General features: G+C 36.6%; 1 pseudogene; it reads left to right on the top strand.

Moving 5' to 3' along the window:
* The first annotated feature begins 4,757 nt into the window (after positions 1-4,757).
* On the top strand, positions 4,758-24,444 carry LOC107873371 (annotated as a pseudogene).
* Positions 24,445-24,690: the final 246 nt, after the last annotated feature.

Here is a 24,690-nt window from a genome sequence, read left to right as displayed (position 1 = left end):
ACCCCATACATATAATATAAACTAAAGTACAATTTGCTGAGGAGTTCAAGTGAGATCTAAATGTTTGTACATATATGTGCGTTTGGTTGCAGGAATAATCATTTTTTGAAAAAACATAGGTGTATTTTGTTTCGAAAAAGAACAATAAATATCTTGAAAATGTGTTTGATATGAAACGAAAACGTTTTTGTAGAAAAAAAAAAATCCAAATTGTATACCTTTAATATTTAAGAGTACGTCGTTGTACACTTGTGCTTAATTTATCTTTTAGTCCATGAAACCTTCATCGTTACTTTTATTTATAATTGTGTATTCCACGAAATGTTCTGCTATGAAACTTGAAAGCCACGTCTAGATATATTTAAACCTTTTCAATTATACGTATGTAATATGTGCTTGAACTGTTTCAAATAAGCGCCAGAGCAAATATTTATGCCCCTATAATTTTCAAACTAACAAATCTGAATTAATAATTCATATTCTCCCGCTTATTATCTACATAATTTGTTGAGATTGAAAGACAAAAATAAATTTCAATAGTCGGTTTTATTTTATCTCGATTCATCACTTCTTAAATAATAAAAATGTCTAAAGAGTTTCTGCTAAAGTCATACACTCAAGTATACATAATAGGATGTTAGTGATAGAGCATGCACAGCGAAAGCAATAATTCTACATGATCAATATAACTTACATAACATCTAGATAACATAATCAAAACGAAAGTCAGAAAACTTATCTCTTGAAGCTTTCACACAATTCGTTCAATGCTTTGTTTTCCAGGACTGCAATCTTCTACCAAAATTGAGTTAACCTTTTCAATCAACACTTAAGTGGCAAGTGATTATTTTCCAGAAAGAAGGATGAACTTGAATAAAAAATCAGCCCCTATTTATTTTCAATTTATAATGAAGAAGGAAAGATAAAAGGGGCAAAACATTTTTGCCCTTCGCTTATTTCTGCTTTTATACCAAAAAATGTTTTTGCCCTTATTATAGGTTTAATGTCAAAACGTTTTTTGGTCTTAATGCAGTCATAAAACCTGATTTTTCTAATTCACTCTCCCCTTATTAATAGAATACCAGAAACTAAAATAAAATCACTTCTTCTATAAAGTTTTTCCTTTCTTTTTTCAAAATGATAAATTAATCCGGAATGGTACGGACTGCAGATTTATTAAGTGAGACTTTCAATTATGATATTAATTCACGGATGAAAGAATTATCATCATAATAAATTACAAATTATTCCACTAAAAATCTGTAATTGCACTTCTCGATTTAATTTTGAGATCTACCATTACATCTTATGTAACCCCCATGTTAGAATTACCGACACCAATCAATTAAATTAAATTCTCTGAAAAATTTAACTCATTGATTAATTTAATCCTTTATTTATAGTGTTTAACTTATTTCACATGACAGCTATAAAATCCACCTGTAGGTTTTTCTCGTGAAAACTTATAAGCAACCATAAAGGGATGTCTTCTATCTCAAGTTCGAGACATGGTTCTATCAACTATTTAATATTTCACTAAGTAATTTGTCATCATCCAACCTATTAGGAATATATTGACTCATAAAAGAGTTTCACCTTTTAATAGATTAAAACAATAAACCAAACCACAAAGATCATAATAATTATATCAAGATTAAGAGTATAAGCACATGCAATGGACTAGAGAAGCTGTTTACTAAAATTCAGAACACAAACAAGCATCTCTAATTGGTTCGTTCAATACATACGAAATGTACTAGCACAAGAAGTTGAAATATTACCACTCCCATAATTAAGATCAGATCATATGTAATCTTGTACTACAATTATTAAGATATTTCTATATCCTAGCAGTTATAACTTATTTTTTAAAAATAAATAAATAACGAAAATTAATCAAACCGTATCGATATCGAAGAAAAAATTGAGATGATGGGACGATTTCCAAAAGTCTAATTTTGATTGTATAAAATAAAATAAGAGAAAAATTTGTACGATAAATTTTTAAAAAATAACAGCCCACACCATATACCATTTACAGCCCTATAACGTGATGTAGCAAAAGGTTAGATAACGATTCTATAAAATGAATTGGCATAATTGGATACAGAAAAAAGTTCATCCCAAAATATCACCGTACGTTACAAGTCTGTTTTCATGCTTTCGATCACAGTTGTGTCCCGAATTTCTAAAAAACTTAATACTACTATTGTTCACATTATATTATTTGTTTTAAAAAACAATCACTTAGCAGAAATTATGAAATAAAAGTAAATGTGACAAAATACATTGATTAATAGGCGAATAAAAACTCGTGAGTATTCCTAATTTTCTTGAAGTTGTGCATGTCGATCGAGCTGAACCAAAATATATAGAGTACTCGAACAATGGATGGTGATAAAAGAAATGTACTTTTGGCCTACTCAACCTCAAAAGTCGGTCAATGAAAGAATTGTTCAAGATTGTATAAAGAATTCTTGCTCCCATCCCGTAAAAAATGTGGGACTCTAAAAACTCTATGCATGTTTATGACTCAACATTTATGAGTTTGGTAGAGTGTATTAGAAAAATAATTCATGTATTAAAGTTTGATATTATTTAATAGAGTTAATACATAAAAATGATCCTAAATTTGACATCAAATTATAATTTTGACCTTAAACTTTGACAGTACACAAATATGACCTTTAACTATTCAAAATTGCACAAATATGACCTTCAATCCTACGTGGCAAAACGTGTGTTCAACACGCAAAACTGGGTGCGTCCAGCTTAAAATCTAAAGGCATAATGCATAAATATGACCTTAAACTTTGATAGTGCACAAATATGACCTTTAACTATTTAAAACTGCACAAATATGACCTTAATTAAATGACTCTTCACTATTATTTTTTCATTATTTTCGGCTCAAAGATGAAAATGACATCTAATTTCTTTTGTCATTGCGGAAAAAGAGCAATATTAAAGATTTATTAATTAGGCGGGTTAGCCTCATATGAAAAAATCGAGCGGGTATGTATATATATTATAAAGCAGGGGATGAATTTAAGTTATATAATATATCTAAATATTATTTATTTAAATATTAAATTAAAGATGAAACTATACTAATAATGAAAAAATTATAGTTTTAATAAAACGTTTAAATTAATGTTATTAACGATAGTAGTAGTAGTATATTAAATTAACGTTATCAAATTTACGTAATTAAAATGTTACTAAATTAACGTTATTAAATTAACGAGGGGTGGACTTATGTGGTTGTCATGGGGTTCACCCGAACCCCCCGATAAAAAAAATTCGTTGTATATATATGTGATAGAAAATATATATTTATGTACGTATTTTAATGTTGAACCACATGAAACAAGACACTTAGATAGCCCAGTGGTGTTATTTGCTCTTCTTGGGCGCTTCCTTCAGTCTATTGTGCGGGTTCGATCCTAAATAAAATAATAATAATAATTTTTTTAAATTAAAAAAAAAGTTAAGTACTGCTACTATAGAAATAAATAAAATAATAATAATAATAATAATAACAATGACAATAATAATAATAATAATAATAATAATAATAATAATAATAATAATAAAAACGACGTCGATTTAACACAAAAAGTAAAACTTTGACAGTGCACAAATATGACCTTTAACTATTCAAAACTGCACAAATATGACCTCTCTCCAAGTCAGTCCTTTTAACGATGTGACACCGTATGATTGAATTACCTTTCCACGTAGGCGCGAGTGAGACTCACGCATGAGGTTGCAAAATTGGAGGTCATATTTATTCATGTTTTGAATAGTTAAATGTCGTATTTGTGCACTATCAAAGTTTAAGGTTAAAGTTATAATTTTGTGTCAAGTTTAGGGTCATTTTTATGTATTAACTCTATTTAATACATTGTTTGATAGCAATTTTGGATCAATATATAACTAATACATGTATTAGTTATACACCCAACATGGTATTATAGGGTGTATAACTAATACATCCTATTTGGTGGTATTAGTAATTCATGGATTGTAATGCGTGGGATAAATATGAGTAAGGATAAAAATGCCCTCATATTTCTTTAGATCTTTTTCAATTTATTCAATGTGAGTCATTTCTTTTGAATTTATCAAAATGATAATTTTCCTCCAAATAATTTTAGTCATAAAAAAAAATTACTCCATTAACTTAAAAAATACTTTACTTATGTTTTAGTAAATTGATCAAAGTCCAAAATAAATTGCATGATTGCATAAAAGCTTTAATTTTGTAAATAGAATATCACAAATAAATATATTTTTTTTGCTTAGCTTTAACATTCTATGAAACACAATTTTATGTTAATAACGATTCTATTGTCTCATTCAAAAGTTACATATCTCCCTCCAACTTAAGAACATCACAAGTTGGGAATAACAAACAAATGATGAACAAAAAAAGAAAAGATAACAAAAAAATAATTCCTCAAGTGAATGATTAAATCTTGAAATTTCAAAGCAAGTTGGGAGATTTGATAAAATAGACACTTTGACAAATTTATCACTACAAGAAAAAACTTTATTTATGATCAATAAATAATCCCATCTATAAAAATATATGTATTGAGACAAGATTATATTTTGATCCTTGTTTATGTACTTTATTGTGAAAATACTAAATATGGTCCCAAAAAATTTAATTTGTGGTCCCAAATAATATATAATTGAAGACATGAGCGGCAATTTTTTTTTCTTCTTTTAACAAAAATTAAAGCGCCAAATCAAATTAGATGTTGAAGGTAAAAATTAAAAAACACTTCCTTTTCTGAAAATTAAACATTCATCGTAAATTAAACCGTAGAACTAGTAATCGCTCTTACTTTTCCAATTTCCATCGATCAGCTTTGCCTGCCTGAGCTAAAACGGGGACCTATGTATTTCATTCGCTCAAGGTGGTACTGCAAATTCCACTGGAAGCACTCAGATGCAAGCTTGGGTACAAGGAGCTATAGCAAAAATTAGTAGTACGGTTGACAGTGTTCCTAGTTCAACCCCAAATCCCATCACTGGTCCTTCTACATTTATGCCCATAAGTATCAACACAGGCACTTTCCCAGGAACTCTGGTTGTTAGACTTATTGGGGACTGCTATTTTCTTCATCGACTATGTCAACTTTTATAGTTACCGCGTTATATAAGGGCTGCTCAAAGGAATGTTGATGCATCAATACAAAAGCCTCAGCCCAGTATCCCAGGAAAAGCAAAAGATTTCATCTCTGGTGTAAAACCGATGCCAGGTGGTCAGGTTGGGGCAGGAGTAAAGGGGTCTGAAGAAGGTCCATCTAAATGGTCTAGGATAGGTTCTGGCAATGTTGATCAAGGATACACATATGAGGAGGTAAACTTTATAGTCTGTTACTTTCCCAATTGCTGTTGTTTCTCCTTGAATTGTTCGTTGTTTTGGATTATCATACTTTTGTCTCTTCATTTTTGAATAGTTATCAATTTCCATGTAACAACAAATTGGTGGCATCAGAATAGTAGAAGGCTTTTGGTGATATCTGAGTCTCAGAGTTGGTGCATGGGCAGGGGGCAACAGACTATAGTGAAACTAAGATATATTCCTCACTTTAGAAAACAAAGCATTGTAAGGAAATCCAAGGAATCTAGAGATAAACTGATGGCGTTCAAGTTATTGAAGTGTACTAGAATCTGTCCTACTAGCCCAGTCTTTTCAAATAAGTGTGTTGTATATTGTAACGAAAAGTTAGGAGTGCGCCTCCTCAATCTTCCAAGGCCCAAATAACTTAATTGAAACTATTTATGTCAATGAATTAGTTCAGTAAACTGTATAGATCTACTCAGATGTTTAGCAATTTAACATGAACTTTCTCAGGAAAGATAATTATCTACTGTCCAATGAATTGCACCAAGGAGTAGAACTGAGTTTCAATCAGTAAATAGTTGGTTCAAACATTAAATGTCATTATGTGCTATGTAATGAGATTGCGAAGTTCACTTTCAAATAAGAGTAGGAACACGTAGGGGGATGAAATAGTTGAAGTTATAGAAATTTATAACATGACAATTTTAAGAGACATAGTTGGTTAACCTCGGGATAGTTAAAGTTATGGGAATACACTGGGCCTGTTGTTGTCGTTGTCTCTGGATAGCTATGTGGCAAAATTATGTTTTTCACTTGCCATACCACCTAATATCCAGAAAACCAATTCAAATAACTGCATAAGTAAAATGTGTATTCTGATAATTGTGTCCTGCATCCTTCCAGAAATCCTCAGTTTCAAGGTCAGGAAGATGCCCAATTCATGCTATAGTCTTTTGAACAAGCAGATCAATCTCATGTTGTTTGGTATCTTCATAGTCGTTATTTGTTAACTTGAAAAGCCTCCTCTGTTCAGTGTCATATATCTTCTAAACAAAAAAATATGATGCTCTTTCCTTCTTGGAATAAGCTCGAATAATGGTACAAAGTGCACTATTCACTTGTGCATGTCCGACTCCGCCGGGACCTCATCTCGGTGAAAACTATAGGATTTTTAGAACTGCTTCTTCTACTTATCTGATTATTCTGCTTGAGGGATATAGGTCAGCTCTCTCTTGGTGGTGCAAATGTGAAGTATGTGGAATATTGTCCTCTTGAATCTGAGAACTTTGTTCCATGTTTTAATGTGTCAGAAAATCTTGATTTGGGCCTTTCTAAAGGTGATGAGGTTTACCGGTACTGTGGACCTGGTTCAAGAAAATTATTTGGTACTTCTCTATGTTGCTCAGACTCATAAAAAATATCAATAGGTGCATGTTGGATTCACCAAAATTAGTGTATTTTTGAAGAATCAGACAAGGGTGCGGCATCAAAAATAAAGAGTTCGCGTAACTTAGGCACTTCCTCCTGTTAATTAAAAGATTCCTCTAAGATGGACTACCGGTAGAGATGTCATTTAGTATTCTAATGTTTATATTACTGCATAAGAGGTACTCTCCTCTGGAAGTTTGAGAAAAAGGTGAGTGCAGAACATGAGTTTCTTTTGCTTAACTATGATTGTATTATCTGCTCCTTTGCTTATTTTTTGCCTCATTTCATGCAATGTTAGGTTGATGATGTTGGAGGAAGAACAGATTTCCTTTCGTTCAGACTTTGCCATGTTTGATAGCATTGAAGACTACTCACATCAAATAGCAGAAATGATTGGGCTGCAAGCTGGAGTAAGTGGATAACAGTTTCCCTTCCTTTGCTTACTACATGCATATCTAGATAGTATACTTATATTATTTCCATATATTTTTGTTGTAGTCCTTAAGAAAGGTTCTGTAACATCTCGATCTCATTCGTGTAGTTTTTTATAAAATCCTTTTCATTTTTCTCTATTATTTGTTCTCATTGACTTGTCCTTTAAATTTCTCTTCTGCTTTTGTTGGATTGTTTCTGTCAGATTTGGAAGGTAGGGTAGTTCTATATTCCTTTTTTTTCCGGTGCCATTAAAGTTGCACAAAAATCTTACCACTTGATGTTCCTACTTCCTTTTCAGGTCTGAACTATCTTGGATATTGGATATGGTTATGGCAGTTTCGGGGCACATCTCTTTTCTAGCCAACTATTGACCATGTGTGTTGCAAATCATGAAGCATTAGGCAGTCAAGTTCAGCTAACACTTGAAAGAGGTCTTCCTTCAATGATTGGATCATTTAATTCAAAGCATTTGGCTTGTCCATCTCTTTTATTTGATGTGATACTTTATGCAGAATGTCATGTTGACTGGGATCAGAAAGGTGTTCTTCATAATTATGTACGTTGTTAATATTCTTAATTCTCATTATTTGGAATATTTTGGATATGCGCATATCTAATAGTAGAGTTTAAAGTTTTGGTAGAACCTAGTTAGGTCTCACTTTGATATGAATTAGTTACCCAGTGATGTTCATAATTCATGCATACCTCCCAGCACAGGTGTCAGCTAAGTCTGCCGATCAAGGCCTAGATTGATGGTAAGAATTGAAATTACTTCATGTGTTTTTTCCTCAACTTGGATGTGAATCTGAGACCTCATGGTTCTCCTCCCACTTCATTGACCACCAGTCTATACCCTTGGCCCTTGGTTGCACACTTCTTTTACTTTTAGGAACTTCTATTTGACGTATGAACACACCATTCAGAGTCTCTATGATTCTTCCATAAAGTTTCTTCCCATTGGGATGCTTTTCGTAAGTTCACCATTCATCATGCTTTTTTGGCTGTCAAATCTACTTATTATGACTAACATACAATTTAAATAGTACATCATTTATTTGTTACCTTAATAGATTCTGAATTCTGGTGCAGACGGTATTCTTCTTGTTGAAGTTTATTGATTATTAAGGCCTGGTGGATATTTGTCTGGACTTCAACTGTTACAAATACTCAGCACTCCATCTGCAACAAAGTGAGTTTGGAAAAATATAACTTTGTTCGGAATTTTGCTGAAAGCATGTGCTGGGAGCTGTTGGCACAACAAGATGAAGCTGTTATATGAAAAAAAACAAGTTTAAAGAAATTTTATGTTCCAAGGTGTGAAAACCACATCCACATATCTTAAAGATAAGTTTAAACAATGATTGTCTGACTATGAAGAGTTCCTTAAATTTATATGAGACCAGGTGTTGGACCTTCTCTTTGCAGTAAAGGTCTGGATATTGAATCCCCGTATTATCGACCTCTACAAGCTTGTATTGCTGGAATGCAACGCCGCCGGTGGATTCCTATTGAAGAAAGGACAAAGTGGCCTTCTAGGGCTAAATTGAACTCCAACGAACTTAAGGTTCAGGGTGATGGGTTATCCTTGTTTTTAAAAGTTTTTAATGTGGAACACTTTGTTACATGATGTTATTTAGTTCCCTCTGAACATCTAATGATAGTGCTTTGTGTTTTATTAAGTTTGTCATCTGAAGCTCTTGCTGAGGATTCCCTCAACTAGAATTTTGCAGTTAACAATTATTGGTCACTTCTTTCCCTTTTAATATTTTTTGATCACCCAAAACAACCTGGTGATGGTGAACCTTCTCCTCTCTAAAAATGAGTTTGATTGCAAGTCACATAAAAGTAGTTCATCTTGACTCATAAAATTCATCAGTACGACTTTGTTTTATTTGTTTTAATTTCTTTTGGGTGGGTTCTGTGACTAATTTTGGTTACTATTTCCTTTGCAGGTATGAGGCATTTCTGACATATCCTAGATCTTACGATCTGCTACATGCTAATGGCCTTCTGTCGCTGGAATTCGGTCAACATAGCAGATGTACGATGTGTGATCTGTTTATTGAGATGGATCGTGTTCTTCGTCTAGAGGTATGTATATTTGCTGCTACATTTTGTTCCTCCTAATTTGTAATCACGCAGCAGTCAGATTAAGTTCTTGATAGTCAATAAGTAGTGACTTTTCAAACTCTAATAGTTACAATGGTGCATTAAGATTAGTATTGGGATGGTAGGAGTGGTTTTAGCAACCTCAAAAGCCATAACATCTACAAGACCAGCCGTTTCAAAAACTAAAGTAATTAACACATCTCTAATTCTGAAAATAGATACAGATTAATGTACTAATCTGTTGAAATTTTTTTAGCTGGGCACTTAATGGCATCTAAAAATTGAAATGATATTAGTAGAGATTTCCAGTGGACTTTTGCCACAGTGAACAAGAAAAGTTGTCAACATTGTTGCTCTATATGTATACTCTTGTAATTTAAGTCCTCTATTTTGAGTTTGATGATATCTCTTCAAATTGGAGTGTGTTTTCTGAAAGAAAAAAGAAATTTCTATAGCGATGGTGACTGTGATATTATGTGGACTGACCAAGGTTGAACATGTAAGTTAATGCTAACATCCGAGACTCTAGTTAAAGAGGTACCTGAAGCAAATATTTGCTACAATTTGCTTGCGTTTCCCAAATTTTTAGTGCCCAAATAATCAGTTCTGGTATCACTCTTTACATTTGCTATAATTTTCTTGTGTTTCCCAATTCAACCATGCATTAATTGTATGTTACAGCCTGCCTATTTTCCTCTGTGATACCTGCAAAAGTGGAAAAATACTTCCAAAGTTGTAAAGCTATCAGAGCTGTTAGGAAAAGGTAGTTCATTGTTTCTGTTTGGAATTTGCTCACGATTCCAACATTTAGAGACCAAATTAATCCTTATTCTTTGCAAATTATCATCAATAGGGACTCTAGCTTTAATTACTCTCCAGAGAATGAAGTTTAGTTTGAAAGGAAAATCCTTTTTCCAGATGTCATTATAAATGTCCCTCTTCTTCCTTTTGTGTCTTAGTAATTCTCATGCTGACTTAACACTAAATTTACCACTATTTGTCCCCATCCACGATGCCTTAGATCTCCCCTTTTCACCAAGTAAGGATTAATATGTTCTACAATGTAATCCACTATTTCATCTGATACATATAAGCTCAAAAGTAACTTATTCTATTTTCCTTGTCTGGTGAACAGTTTGACTTCTATTTCCTCCTCTCCATGACTTCAATTCTCTCCTTTTTATGGCATTATTAATGACTTCAACAAATATACCGATGACTTTTATGAAGGATATAAAGTCCAGTTTAACTGTTTATGTAACGCCCCGAGTCGGTACCCCGAATGCTACACTGTGCTAGCTACCCCGAAGGACCACCAGCTAACCCAAGACTGGTACCTGCTGTGAGCACTGAATCATAACAACACTGCAATGATAATATATCTGAAATAAATGCAGAAGATAGGCTAAAATTTGCCATAAGGTTCATAACTGAGACAAATATTGAATACTGATACATCTGCCTGAAATACTCTAGTCTGAAAGCCTCTAACTGTTTGAATATGAAGTTGATGGGACATGTCCCCAACTAACTCCGTCTACTGAACTACTGAAATACTGAAATAATAAATCTCTATCCTCAGACTATGAGGACTCACCACTAACTCTGCTGCTGAAAATCTGAACTGCTAAGTACGGTCAGGAGCCCGTGCGTCTGAACCTATAATATAAAACATCATAGCACAAAATAAAAGTATGAGTCAGTACTTTGAATGTACATATGCATGGGTTCATATGCATGAACGATGACTAGCTGAGTAACATGGACATAACTGAATAGAGTACATGCATGAATACATAAACTGTAACTAAGGACATGCTAACACTGGATACTATGTTTTGAATACTGATTGACTGATATCTGAGTTTACTGATAATTGAATGATTGTTTCTGATAGTCCTGATTCTGAAGAACTGAACTGAGTTCTGTACTGAGACTAAAACTGAAACTGTAACTGTAGAGGGAAATCATCTAACCGACATGCCCCATATCTGAGCTGATAGGGATCCAACCTGTGACCCTAGTTGGAAGGGTGCTAGTACCGTGCCACGGGTACTAACACTGGCTGTGGAGTCAGTCCTAATCTAGCGGGTGACCCCTGCGATCAGTCCTAACTAACGGATGATCCCGAAGAATGCCGGTCCTATCTAACGGGTGACATCTCATAACCTAAGCTGGCTATGTAGTTCTGGAACTAAAAGATTGCTTTTAGGGACCTAGTCCTAGCTAATGGGTTAGATCCCATCCCTAGGATCACTCGGTGCTGAATCCTACTCCTAACTAGAAGACACTGAACTGAGTATACTGAAAGGGACTGGACTGATACTTGATATTACTGAGTTTTCTTGAGTTCTGTAACTGACTGAGTTCTATTGAGTTCTGTAACTGACTGAGTTCTGTAACTAATTGAAAGTACTACTGATCATGACATAACTGAGATTCTGTAACTGACACTGGCTCTAGGTACAAAGCTAAATTTTTGGGTATTAAATACCCCCAAGACTCGATAGTATGAAAAGTAAAACATAGCATGATCATAAAAGCATAACAATACTTCCTTGATAACAATGAACCTATTTAGACACTCTGTCAAACATTTGATATACATGATTTGGTGCATGGTGCATGGATGGAATCACATATTAGCGTGTCATATTTTTACTAGTCAAATCACATAAGCATTTTATCAAACACTTGTAATGCAATAACTTGTACATGAATGGAGAATACACATTAGCATGCTATAAAGACATTATATCATTCTCATAGACAATTCATCAAACACATGCGAAGCATACTTGGTTCATTAAATCATAAACACTTAGAGTTAACATGGTTTCAACAATCAACTTGCAAATTGAAAGGTTTCTCATGAATATCATGTAATTCAACACATATTGGGATCAATTCTTAGAACATATAATTTAAATCATGGATTCAAACCCAACAATAACATGAACATGAATTTAATTCAACCACATGGAAATCATAAATTTGAGATATTGCGTATTTAAAAAGGGGTTCTTGAACTTCATGGGTTAAAGGAATCCATGAATGAACACCTAGCATACCTTGATGGTTGAATTTGTGAAGTTTGATGGAGAATTTTTTGGTTCTTGATCTTGACATTGATGGTTTAGGGTTTGTGTCTTGAGAGAATTTGAGAGAATTGAGTGTATTTTGCATATTGAGGGCTGAATTTTGTGTTTTAGGGGATGATTAAGGGTGGGAAAAAGACCCAATTACCCCCCAGGATACGGTCTTTTAATGACTAAAAATGTGTCCAGTGACGCACAGCCTGACACGCTGTGTCGATGGGATTGATGCTATGGCTGACGCGCCGCATCGAGTCTGCATTGGCTCACTTGAATTTGACACTGGGAGCTAGGGAAAATATTTATCAATGTGATAGTCGATGCGGCGCGTCGAGATCGCGTCGATCCACTGGTTAGGACTCCCAAACTTGATTCAAACGAGGTTCAAAAATTCCAAAACTTTTTCGGGGATACCTACTAATATTCCTGATCATAGATCAACCTAAAAGTCGACATTTAAAGGTCGCATGGATGGTGAAATAAGATTTCCAACTTATGAAGGCTAAAATAATTCTAAGTGTAAACACTTAGCTGAAATTTCCAAGTTTGGGACCTCTTTTCAAGCTTTAACGGACTGAGTTAAGCTTAGAATTTTGCGGGATCTTACAATATCTCCCCCTTGGGAATATTCTTCCTCGAATGAGGCTGACTAAGCTGAGAAACACTGATAGACTGAGCTTACACATTGAACATGCATATCCGATGCATGGAACGCCTGACTGAAACTACTGATAAACTGAGTTTTCAAACTAAACATGCATATCTGATACATGAGTACATGACTGAACTAATTCATGAATGCATGATTAAATATACAACGATAATGGATACCAAGTTTGTAACTATAACTGAACATGAAACTAAGACAATCTAAGGAAGACTGTTACCTTAAGCTTAGAATACTGATGAACCTGTGATCATTTACTAAACATGCATGAACGGGAACATAAGAAGATAATTGAGCCTGAAACGTGATACATGAACTGAATATCATGAACAAACTGAGGCCCTGAATACATGGCTTACAACTGAGATTGGAACTTGAGGGTACACCTATGAGTACCCATTACTCCAAACTGGATTCGTTATGTGAAGAGAAGATAGAAGGTTTAGGTCATGAAATCTTGGGGGATTATAGTGCATCTACCCTTTGGGACATTATGTCTTTTAAAGAATATTGACTTGGCTGAGATACTGAGGAAAAGCTGAGACGTTGGACAGGGCACCTACGAACTGAATCGTAACTATATATCGAGGATCTGAAGCTGAGGCATGATACATGAACTGGGCTAAACTCATAACTACTAGGATGCTCTATCTTGGAACAGTCATATTTATGAAACTAAGGATAGTATGAATGGGTGGAAAGATGGGGAAACCATACGAGCCTGTCGGCCTGACTGCTAATCTGAATTCCTGGCTTTACGGACTAACTCAGACTGAAAACTTATACTCAATTAGAGGATTTCTTGTCATACTTTCTATAAAGTTCTACTGACTTTAGGGAGCAAGGAATCTTGGCATGGTCTAAACAAGATATCTGAATAGGAGATCACCACATGGCTAAAATTTTGTAACATGGAGCAAGGCCTACGAAACATCATCTAAGCAGAGTTACTAAGCCTTATGCATTACAACTACTAACTTGTAACCTTAGCCCTGTTTCTCAACTATTCTTTCACCTATAATTTCTATTTCCACACCAAGTTTCACTTGAGGCTACTGGAAATATTTATATGGGCACTGATAACTCTACCTACTAAAGTTTGAGCTGGACTGAATTCTCTTACCATGTTCAAGCCTACTCAAATCTACGAAATGCTTTTATCCACTTACACACTAACATGACATTTAAGCCTATCTTCATAACTAATGCCTCGTGTAAAACAAGCATGCAACAATCTTTCCTTATCATGAAACACTATGCCGAACTTGACACTTGACTAAGGCTTGAGGAATAAGGTATCAACATCTTGGATTTTATCAAGAGATCTAAACTGAGGATTTGCATAACGAAATCTGAATTTCGCTAATCATTATGAGTATAGTATAAGCCATAGGACTGAGCATACTCTAAAGCATGAGTATATGAGTCATAAGCTGCATGACCTGAGTTTGGAGTTTCTGTATTCATGAAACATGATTCGTAACACTAAGTGAACTGGACTCCTTATACTAGGAACTATAAGCGTACATGATTTTTGTTAATGTGCACGAATATGGGCTATGATCATAGACATGACATGTAGAGCATGAGTAGATATCGTGATAACTGAAGTACAAAACTTTGCACTGGGGTAAGGACGGGTTGGGCATCAACCTCTCCCACTACTTTTCTACACATACTGATATTACTACTAAAATCTGAAAGTCTGACTTCGTTATATATTCTACCATCTCCCCTTAGCTTAAAGCCATTATCTTAAGTCTGTGAACCACTTAATAAACTCTAAATCGAACTAAAACCACTTTACTCTAGAGTCTGAGATATGACAATGCTCATAGACACTAAACTCATTCTGAAGGACTACTTCTGATAATGCAAGGTCCACTGCTAGTACTTTCTTTTGATACATGATTTTTAGTTTTCTATTGCCTAACAATCATCATCTAGCAACCTAGAATTCTTAACCCTTCTTTCTACTAGGCCAATCTAGAGATTCAAACTTAAATCAACTGAAACTGAGGTACTACTCCTTCATTCAAGGACTGGTTCAGCAAGAAACTAAAATGGAACAACTCTATTACTGAAATCAACTAGAGGGATTTTCTGAAATACTATAACCGAGCAGTTTCTATATACTCGTCTGGCTGGAATAGATTTACCTATTAGGGTAGACAGTAAAAAGGTTTTGATAAGACTACTGCTCATACTACCCTGGGTTTTGAAGCCTGATGCCCCATCCTGATGGTCATTCCTGAACTTTGGTACTGGTGCCCTGACTGAAAGTGGAACTGGGGTGGAGAATCTTTGACGAAACTAGGAGCGGTTACTACCCCCTGATCTTGGCTTAGAATTATTTGTTCTAGCCCTCTTATTCCTCCTATTCTCCCCTCCTCCAGTCTGCTAAGTGCAAGTCAAAAGCCTAGATAGGACAACAGTCTGCAAATTGTTCTGAGTAACTACTGAATAAGCTTAGGTAATGAATGACAGCTGAACTGCTGCAACTTTTATCAAAAGTGCATGATTTAGGAAAGAACGGTACCTTCGATTTGATCGGAGTTCGCGGAAAATAGGTGCGGGTACTTGGATCACATATCCGCCTCAGTTTCCCAAGTTGCACCCTCAACAGATTGGTCTCGCCACAATACCTTGACCAAGGGAACTTCTTTGTTCCTTAGTCTTCGAACACTGAAATCGAGAATCTCAACAGGAATCTCATCAAAAGAAAGGTTTTCATGAATGTCAGCACTCACAGAGGAATCCACTACCACAGCATCGCTAATATGCTTTCTAAGCATGGAGACATGGAATATTGGATGAACAAAGGACAACTCGGAAGGCAACTCGACCTTATAAGCTACCTTACCAACACGACCAAGAATTTTGTAAGGAACAACATAACGGGGACTAAGCTTCCCCTTCTTTCCGAATCTCTTTACCCCCCTCATGATGAAATTTTCAGATATACTAGGTCACCAGCTTCAAACTCAAGGTCTCTCCTTCTAACATCCGTATATGACTTCTGACGACTCTGCGCAGTTTTCAACCTTTTGCTAATCAACTTAACTTTTTCCATAGCCTCAAATACTGAATCAAGACCACTCACAGCCGCTTCACCCACCTCGAACCAACCTATGGGTGATCTACACTTCCTCCCATATAAGGCTTCAAATGGAGCCATGCTAATACTAGAGTGGAAACTGTTATTGTAAGCAAACTCTATCAACGGTAAGTGATCATCCCAACTTCCCTTAAAGTCAAGTGCACAAGCTCTCAACATATCCTCTAAGGTCTGGATGGTCCGCTTAGCCTGACCATCGGTCTGCGAATGAAAAGCAGAACTCAAAAGCACTTGGGTACCAAGATCCTTCTGAAAAGCTTTCCAAAATTGCGAAGTGAACTGAGTACCCCTATCCGAAATAATAGACAAGGGAACTCCATGCAGTCTAACTAGCTCTCGGATATAAAATCTAGTGTAATCCTCAGCAGTATATGAAGTATGAACAAGCAAGAAATGACCAGACTTAGTCAACCTATCAACCACAACCCAAATGGAATCATGATGGCATCGGGAAGGAGGTAAACCAATCACGAAGTCCATATTTATCTCTTCCCACTTCCAAGTGGGAATACTAAACTCTTGCATCATACCACCAGGTCTTTGGTGTTCAACCTTAACCTGTTGGCATGTTGCACACTTAGCTACAAACGTTACTATCTTTCTTCATGCCACTCCACTCCACCAATAGATTTCCCGCAAGTCTCGATACATCTCGGTGGCACCAGGATGAATAAAATATTGCACCCCGTGCGCTTCAGCCATAATCCTGTCTCAGATCATCAACATTCGGGACACACAATCTACCTTGCAATCTCAACACACCATCTCCCCCTTGGGAGAAAACCTCTACTTTTTGGTCCTTGACTGACTCCTTCAGTCTGACCAAACTAGCATCTAAGTTTGCTTTTCCTTCACTTCCGAAACCAAGAAGGATTCGGAACTACTCTAAACCCCTATACTACCTTTAGCGGAGTCAAACAACCTAAACCCCAATCTAGCCAAACGATGTATATCACGAGCCAACTCTTTCTTACCTTCTACCACATGCGAAACACTACCCATGGACACTCTACTTAGGGCATCCGCCACAACATTGGCCTTGCCCGGATGGTACAACACACTCATATCATAGTCCTTTAACAATTCTAACGATCGTCTCTGCCTAAGATTCAATTCTCTCTGGGTAAACACATACTGCAGACTCTTATGATCAGTGAAAACATCAACATGGACACCATACAAATAGTGTCTCCAGATTTTCAAAGCAAACACAACAACAACCAACTCAAGGTCATGGGTGGGGTAATTTTTCTCATGGGGTTTCAACTGTCTAGAAGCATAAGCTATCACCTTACCCTTCTGCATCAATACGCAACCCAACCCAACTCTCGAAGCATCACAGTACACCACAAAACCATCAACACCATTAGGCAAAGTCAAAACAAGGGCTGAAGTAAGTCGAGTCTTCAATTCCTGAAAACTCTTCTCACAAGATTCGGACCACAAGAACTTCACTTTCTTTTGGATCAACTGAGTCATAGGAGGCGCTATAGAGGAGAAACCCTCAACAAAACGGCGGTAATAGCCAGCTAAACCCAAGAAACTTCGGATATCAGTCGGAGAAATAGGTCTAGGCCAATTTCTAACAGCTTCGATCTTTTGGGGATCAACTCTAATACCCTCGGAAGAAATGATATGACTCAGAAAAACAACTAACCTTAGCCAAAAACTCACACTTACTGAACTTGGCAAACAACTTGTGATCTCTAAGGGTTTGCAAGACAGTTCGGAGATGATCAGAATGTTCATCCTCACTACGGGAGTACACCAGTATATCATCGATGAACACTATGACAAATATATCCAGATATGGTCTGAACACTCGATTCATGAGGTCCATGAAAGCTGCTGGGGCATTAGTTAACCCGAAAGACATAACAAGAAACTCAAAATGGCCATAACGAGTTCGGAAAGCGATTTTTGGGATGTCACACTCCCTAACTTTGAGTTGATGATAGCCGGAACGAAGGTCTATCTTTGAGAAATAACTTGCACCTTGCAATTGGTCAAACAAATCATCTATTCTCGAAAGGGGGTACTTATTTTTGACGGTGACTTTATTCAGTTGGCGGTAATCAATGCACATACGCAAAGAGCCATCTTTCTTTCTCATAAACAACACAGGAGCACCCCAAGGAGAAATACTGGGCCTTATGAAACCCTTATCTAGTAGATCTTTGAGTTGCTCTTTCAACTCCTTAAGTTCTGCAGGGGCCATACGATAAGGAGGAATAAAAATGGCCTGAGTATCGGAAGAAGATCAATCCTGAACTCTATCTCTCTATCAGGAGGTATCCCTGGGAGATCATCCGGAAAGACATCAGAAAACTCATTGACGACGTTAACAGACTAGAGAGTTGGAGTCTCAGACTTAGTGTCTTTGACTCTAACCAAATGGTAAATACACCCCTTGGAAATAAGCTTTCTAGCTTTGAGGTAAGAGATAAAATGACTCTTGGGTGACACAGAATTCCCAGACCACTCAAACACGGATGCACCCAGAAACTGAAACTTGACCACTCGGGTCCGACAATCAATAGAGGCATAAGAAGAATACAGTCAGTCCATACCCAGAATCACATCAAAATCTACCATGTCTAACTCAATCAGATCAGCCAACAAGACTCTATGAAGAACGGTAATAGGACACTTTTTGTACACTTTCTGGGCAACAATCGAATCACCCACTGGGGTAGAAACTAGGATAGGCTCAGGAATAATCTCAGGACTCATTTCAAAATTCACAGCAATCAAAGGTGTAACATATGAGAAACTGGATCCAGGATCCAACAAAGCATACACATCAAACTGAAATATACGAAGCATACCAGTAATAACATCGGGAGATTCCTCTTGTTCCTGGCGGGACGGTAAAGCATAGAATCTATTCTGGCGCTGCCCGCTAGCATTGCTAGAAGAGGCGCCCTGAGCTGGGGCTGGGCGAGTCGCTGGAACTGGAGCACTAACAGTCTGAGTCTGGGTCTGAGGGCGATAGTCACGACGCCCTTGTCCATCCTGTGGACAATCTCTAACTCTGTGACCCATGTCACCACACCGGAAACAACCCCTCTTCTCACCCCAACACTCACCCGAATGAGCCCTACCACACTTAGGACACAGGGGACGATTTGGCTTACTGCCAGCACTGTACTGGGACCTGGATGCATATGACCTGCTACCTTGCTCCTGCCTACCTTTAGGCATGGGAGCACTAGCAGATGACGGTGCTGGCATAGATGAACGATCCTGATACTGAGGGCGACTCCCTCTCTGCGATTTAGTCTGACCCTATCCGTGCTGCTTGGACCTAGCTCTCTTATTCCCTCTCATTCTATCTCTCTCCTTAATCTTATCTGCCTCAATCTGTTGGGCATGAGTCATCAGCCTAGAAAGATTCATCTCACTATTCAGCATAGCAGACCTACACTCCTTAACCACATAACTAGACACTTCAGTCATAAACTTACTTTTACTAGCCCGATTATCAGCCACTAAGTCAGGAGCATACTTGGCCAACTGATTGAACTTTAGACAATACTCCCTAACAGTCATAGAGCCCTGTCGCAGGTTCATAAACTCTTCCACCTTCGCCTCCCTCATCTCCAAAGGGAAAAACTTATTCAGGAATGCATCCTGGAACTCTTGCCAAGTTGTAGGGACAGCTCCCTCACCTCTACCTTTCCTCCAAGCAATAACCCAGTCATAAGCAAGGTTTTTCAACCTATACGCAGCCAATTCCACACTATGTTCCTCAGATACATGCATCACCTGAGTAATCTTCCGCACCTCCTCTAAAAACAACCGTGGATCCTCATCAGACTTGGACCCATAGAATTCCGGCGGATTCATCCACATGAAGTCACGGATCCTGGCAGCAGCTGAATCACCTCCCTGCTGCTGTGGAGACGGGGCCGAGTTGTCCTGAACATTTGTAGTAACAGCTTAGGCAGCGCTTAAAAGGCTGCCCGAGATTCAGCATGAGACATGTTTTCATTCAATGGGTCAGCGGGTTGAGGTTGCTGAACATCATTATTTCTTCTCGCTCGACGTGGAGGCATATTTCTGAAAAAGGAGAGCACGAATCAATACCAGAGAGACACTTTAAGCACGATAGACTTCTGAAAGAAAGAATCACACTTTTTCCTAAAACGTCTTGTAGCCTCTTGCTCATAGATGTGGCACGCTACACACTGATGATCAAGACTCTACTTAACGCGGCTTGTCAAACTCCCTAGGACACCTTAAAACCTTAGACTCTGATACCAAGTTTGTAACGCCCCAAAAAACGGGTCCCGAAGCGTCACACGGTGCTTGAGGCTACGAGTAGCCCCAAACTAACCCTTTGAGCCATTTTCATTCAGTTCAACACAAATCAACGGGGTTTCCATAAATAATCCTCAAATATCAACAGAGTAATCATCATCCAAGAATAAAAGAATTTCAGAAAGACAACAAAATACGACTTATTAGTCAACTCCTAACATCTATACTAGTCTGACAAGCCTCTAAGAAAATCAATAAAACTAGCGAGCCATGAGACATGCCCCAACTGACTCATACTCAGTTATCAAATGTAAACAATTTCGTGAATCAACATCAGACATCACGTCCTCGGAACATGAGGATTCACCACAATAGAGGATGTAGAACAGCGTGCCCGAAGAATTATTGTCGAACCTGGAACTGAGCACCTGAACCTACATTTCGAGAAAATGCAGCCCACATCCGAAGATGTGGGTCAGTACCATGGAAAGAAACCGAGTATATGAGGATGTATGCAGTTGTATAAACATCATCATCATAAATATTTATAAGAAATATGCAGGATGTATGAAAGACTTACATAGCCCGAAGAAAATCATCATAATCATGAGAGGATGAAATAAGTTCAATAACACATGTGAATCATCATATAATTTGTCAATCACTTTCAGTTCATCAAGAATATCAATTCTCATAATGTAAATATCATTTAAATCTTTCGAAAGAATAACTTTCACTATTTCACTTTCAAATCACTTCACTATTCACCATAGACACAAGGAAACATACACACACTGGGAGATCCTATAACCGACATAAACCATGTGAGCTACATGGAGTCCAACATACAACCCACGTTGGGGAGAGCCGTCCTATCCTTGCCATCGGAGTAGGACTATCAATATCAAATCCACATAAACTAGTGATCACTATATAAATCAGCCTCTGGCTCACTCCTATGGGGGCACGTAGTTCTAGGGAAGTAAGGTCGCTTTATACCTACCACTCGGTGCTAAAGATTTCTCCCAGACTTATCTCAGATCATTTCAAAGACAATCCACAACAAAACAATTTCAATAATATATAAATATACATCGGGAGCCATCATGCTTCCCATCTATCAAAATCAACCACGTTGTGGATTTCTTTCACACTCGAGTTCAAAACAACTCCATTAAGATCAAAAGGTCAAATCATTCAAAATATCTCAAATATTCAACATCAACGTGCTTATAACACACACTTTCTCAAAAAAACATAATTTTCAATGATGATTCACGACCCAAATATCAAAATCATGATAAATATCGTTCAAGATTCATGCTTTATATCTCTACACATGTAAATTCATCTTTCAAAATCATAAACATCAAGATTTCATAATAATCATCATAAGATATGGGTTCATGCTTCAAATTCGTAAAAATCAAATAAAAATCATGCCTTTGTAAAGAAAATTACTTTTGGGCACAAGAACGAAAGAAAGTTCTTGTTGAAAACCCCTACATACCTTGAATGATGAACTTTAGATCGATACTTGTTTTTGAGATGTTAATCGTGCCTTTGAATGATGGTTCTTGGAGTTCTTGAACTAGGAACTTGGAATCTTGAATAAATTTGCAGAATTAATGGTGAACTTTGGAGGTTCTTGAAGTTGGATGTAGGAGCTTAGGGTTTTCTTTTTGAGGGAATTTTATGAAATATAACATATGATGCTTCTAATAGACTTTAATATAGGGTTTGGACGGATTTTGGGTGAGGGGGAATGACCAAAACGCCCCTAAAAATCAAATAATTCTCGAATCTGTCCTTTGGTGGACTGTTTTGATAGTGTGAAGTAGATCAACCATAACGTTTTACTCCGATATCCAAATTAGATGAAACCAATTTCATTAGAAAGAGGACTCTCATGTCTTTTCGTTGATATATAGTATCTCACCCAGATCATTGTGTACGAGGAGTTATGATCGTTTGAAGTTGACTCAAAAATTCGCTTTTGATAGGCTGAAGTAGATCGACCATAACTTTTTGCTCCGATAGACAAATTGGATGAAACCAATTTCATTGGAAAGAGGACTCGCAGAGCTTTTCGTTGATATATAGTAGATCACCCAGATCATTATGTACAAGGAGTTATGATCATTTAAAGTTGGAGAAAAAATACGCCAGGCCTCAGTACTTTTTCCTGCACGTTTTACCGTTCACTACTATTCATGGTTCGATCGGAATGTTCATAACTCGTCGCTCGGGTGTCCGTTTTGGATGATCCACCTATGTGGAAAGCTTATTTGATACTCTACGCAATGGTGGGTCATAATCTAAGACATTCCACACGGAAAATTTATAATTCATTCTAGAAGATAGAACGCAACACGTTTACGCACAAAATTTCAACGAAAAATTTCCTGGGGTATTACCCAAACATACCTTGATGGTTGAATTTGTAAAGATTGATGGTGAATTTATTGGATCTTGATCTTGACTTTGATGAGTTAAGATTTGTGTCTTGAGAGAATTTAAGAGAAAATGAGTGTATTTTACTTATTGAGGGATGAATTTCGTATTTTAGGTGCTGATTAAGGGTGGGAAAAAGACCCAGTTATCCCTTAGGACGTGGGCTTTTAATGACTGAAAACATATTCAGTGACGCACAGCCCGACGCACAGTGTCGATGGGATTAACGTTATGGCTGACGCGTCACGTCGAGTCTGCATCGACTCACTGGAATTTGATACTGGGAGCTGGAGAAAACATTTATCGATGCGATAGTCGATGTGGCGCATCGAGATCACGTCGATCCACTGGTTAGGACTCCCAAACTTGATTCAAACGAGGTTCGAAAATCCTGAAACTTGTCCGGGGACACCTACTGACATTCCTGATCATGGATTAATCCAAAAGTCAACATTTAAAGGTCGTATGGATCGTGAAATAAGATTTCCAACTTATGAAGGCTAAAATAATTCTAAGTGTAAACACGTAGATGAAATTTCTAAGTCTGGAACCTCTTTTCATGCTTTAACGGACTGAGTTAAGCTTAGAATTTTGCGGGGTCTTACAGTTTTCCTATTCAAAACCAAGTTGCAACAAGAGGCAGTTGGGATATCCAAATTACAGATTTGGGATTTAATGTAAATTGCACTCACCTTTAATGATGTTGTTATTTCATATCAACACTATAAACTACTGGATGTTAAATAAGTACATGATTGTTCATCTAAGGTGTGTGTGTATATATATATATATATATAATGTTCATGTATGAGCTAAAAGAAGTTGAGGAACTTTAAACAATTTTTTGGGTTAAGATTTGAACTCTTCAGCCTTTGATTAAACTTTTATGTGTTATAGGACTAAGGTTTGTGTATACTCTTGAACTTGCACTCTTGTTAACTGCTGAAGTATTTGATTATGCTTAGTGTGAAGGTATGATGTATATATTGGGTGATACTTGTTACTTCATCTCTTTTAAATGGTTCGTGGATCTTTCTCTACATTTAAGTGTTTAAAAATTGAATTTGATAATTTGATATAGTCACTTACTTGATTTATGTCGAGCATATCAGGCAGAGCTAGGATGTTTGATTATTATTGTCGAACTCCTGTTAGGAACCATTAGATTGTATTGTGATGGAAGTTACTTGATTTCTACTAAATTTCTGCTTTATTGTTGCAGGATTTACTTGATTGAGGTAAAACAGTAGGAATTGAGTCGAGGACTTGATTAATTTTTGGTCCTGTGATGGAAGCTGGCAATTTGAACTAAATGTTGATGACTTAAATAGTAGAAACAGGAGTTACTTGATTATTTTTTTGATATGTATTCGAATGTTATGGAAAATTTGATATCATACTCTAGCTCGATCGGGATGGTAACTATGTTTTTTGTGAAATAAATATTAAAATTAATATCATGGGATGTTAACTAAATTTTCTAGTATCTAATTATATCATGTTTTTGTATCGAGATTATCGATAGTAATTTGATACTTATTTGATAAAATTTATTATTTTGTGATATTAGGCTCATATGTGGTCAATTAGAGACTAGAAATATTGCTCGTCTTTAAATGTTTATCTAGGATGAAATGTTCTCGTCTTTAATGATTGATTTACGACTAGAATGTGGCTCGTCTTTAAAGGTTGATTTAGGACCAAGAAGTTGCCCGTCCTTAAAAGTTGATCTAGGAAAAGAATTTTGCTTGTCGCTAAA

The sequence above is a fragment of the Capsicum annuum genome, chromosome 6 (genome assembly GCF_002878395.1).
Source record: "Capsicum annuum cultivar UCD-10X-F1 chromosome 6, UCD10Xv1.1, whole genome shotgun sequence".
In the NCBI taxonomy this organism is placed as follows: domain Eukaryota; kingdom Viridiplantae; phylum Streptophyta; class Magnoliopsida; order Solanales; family Solanaceae; genus Capsicum; species Capsicum annuum.
This window is presented reverse-complemented; position numbering and strand designations above follow the sequence as displayed.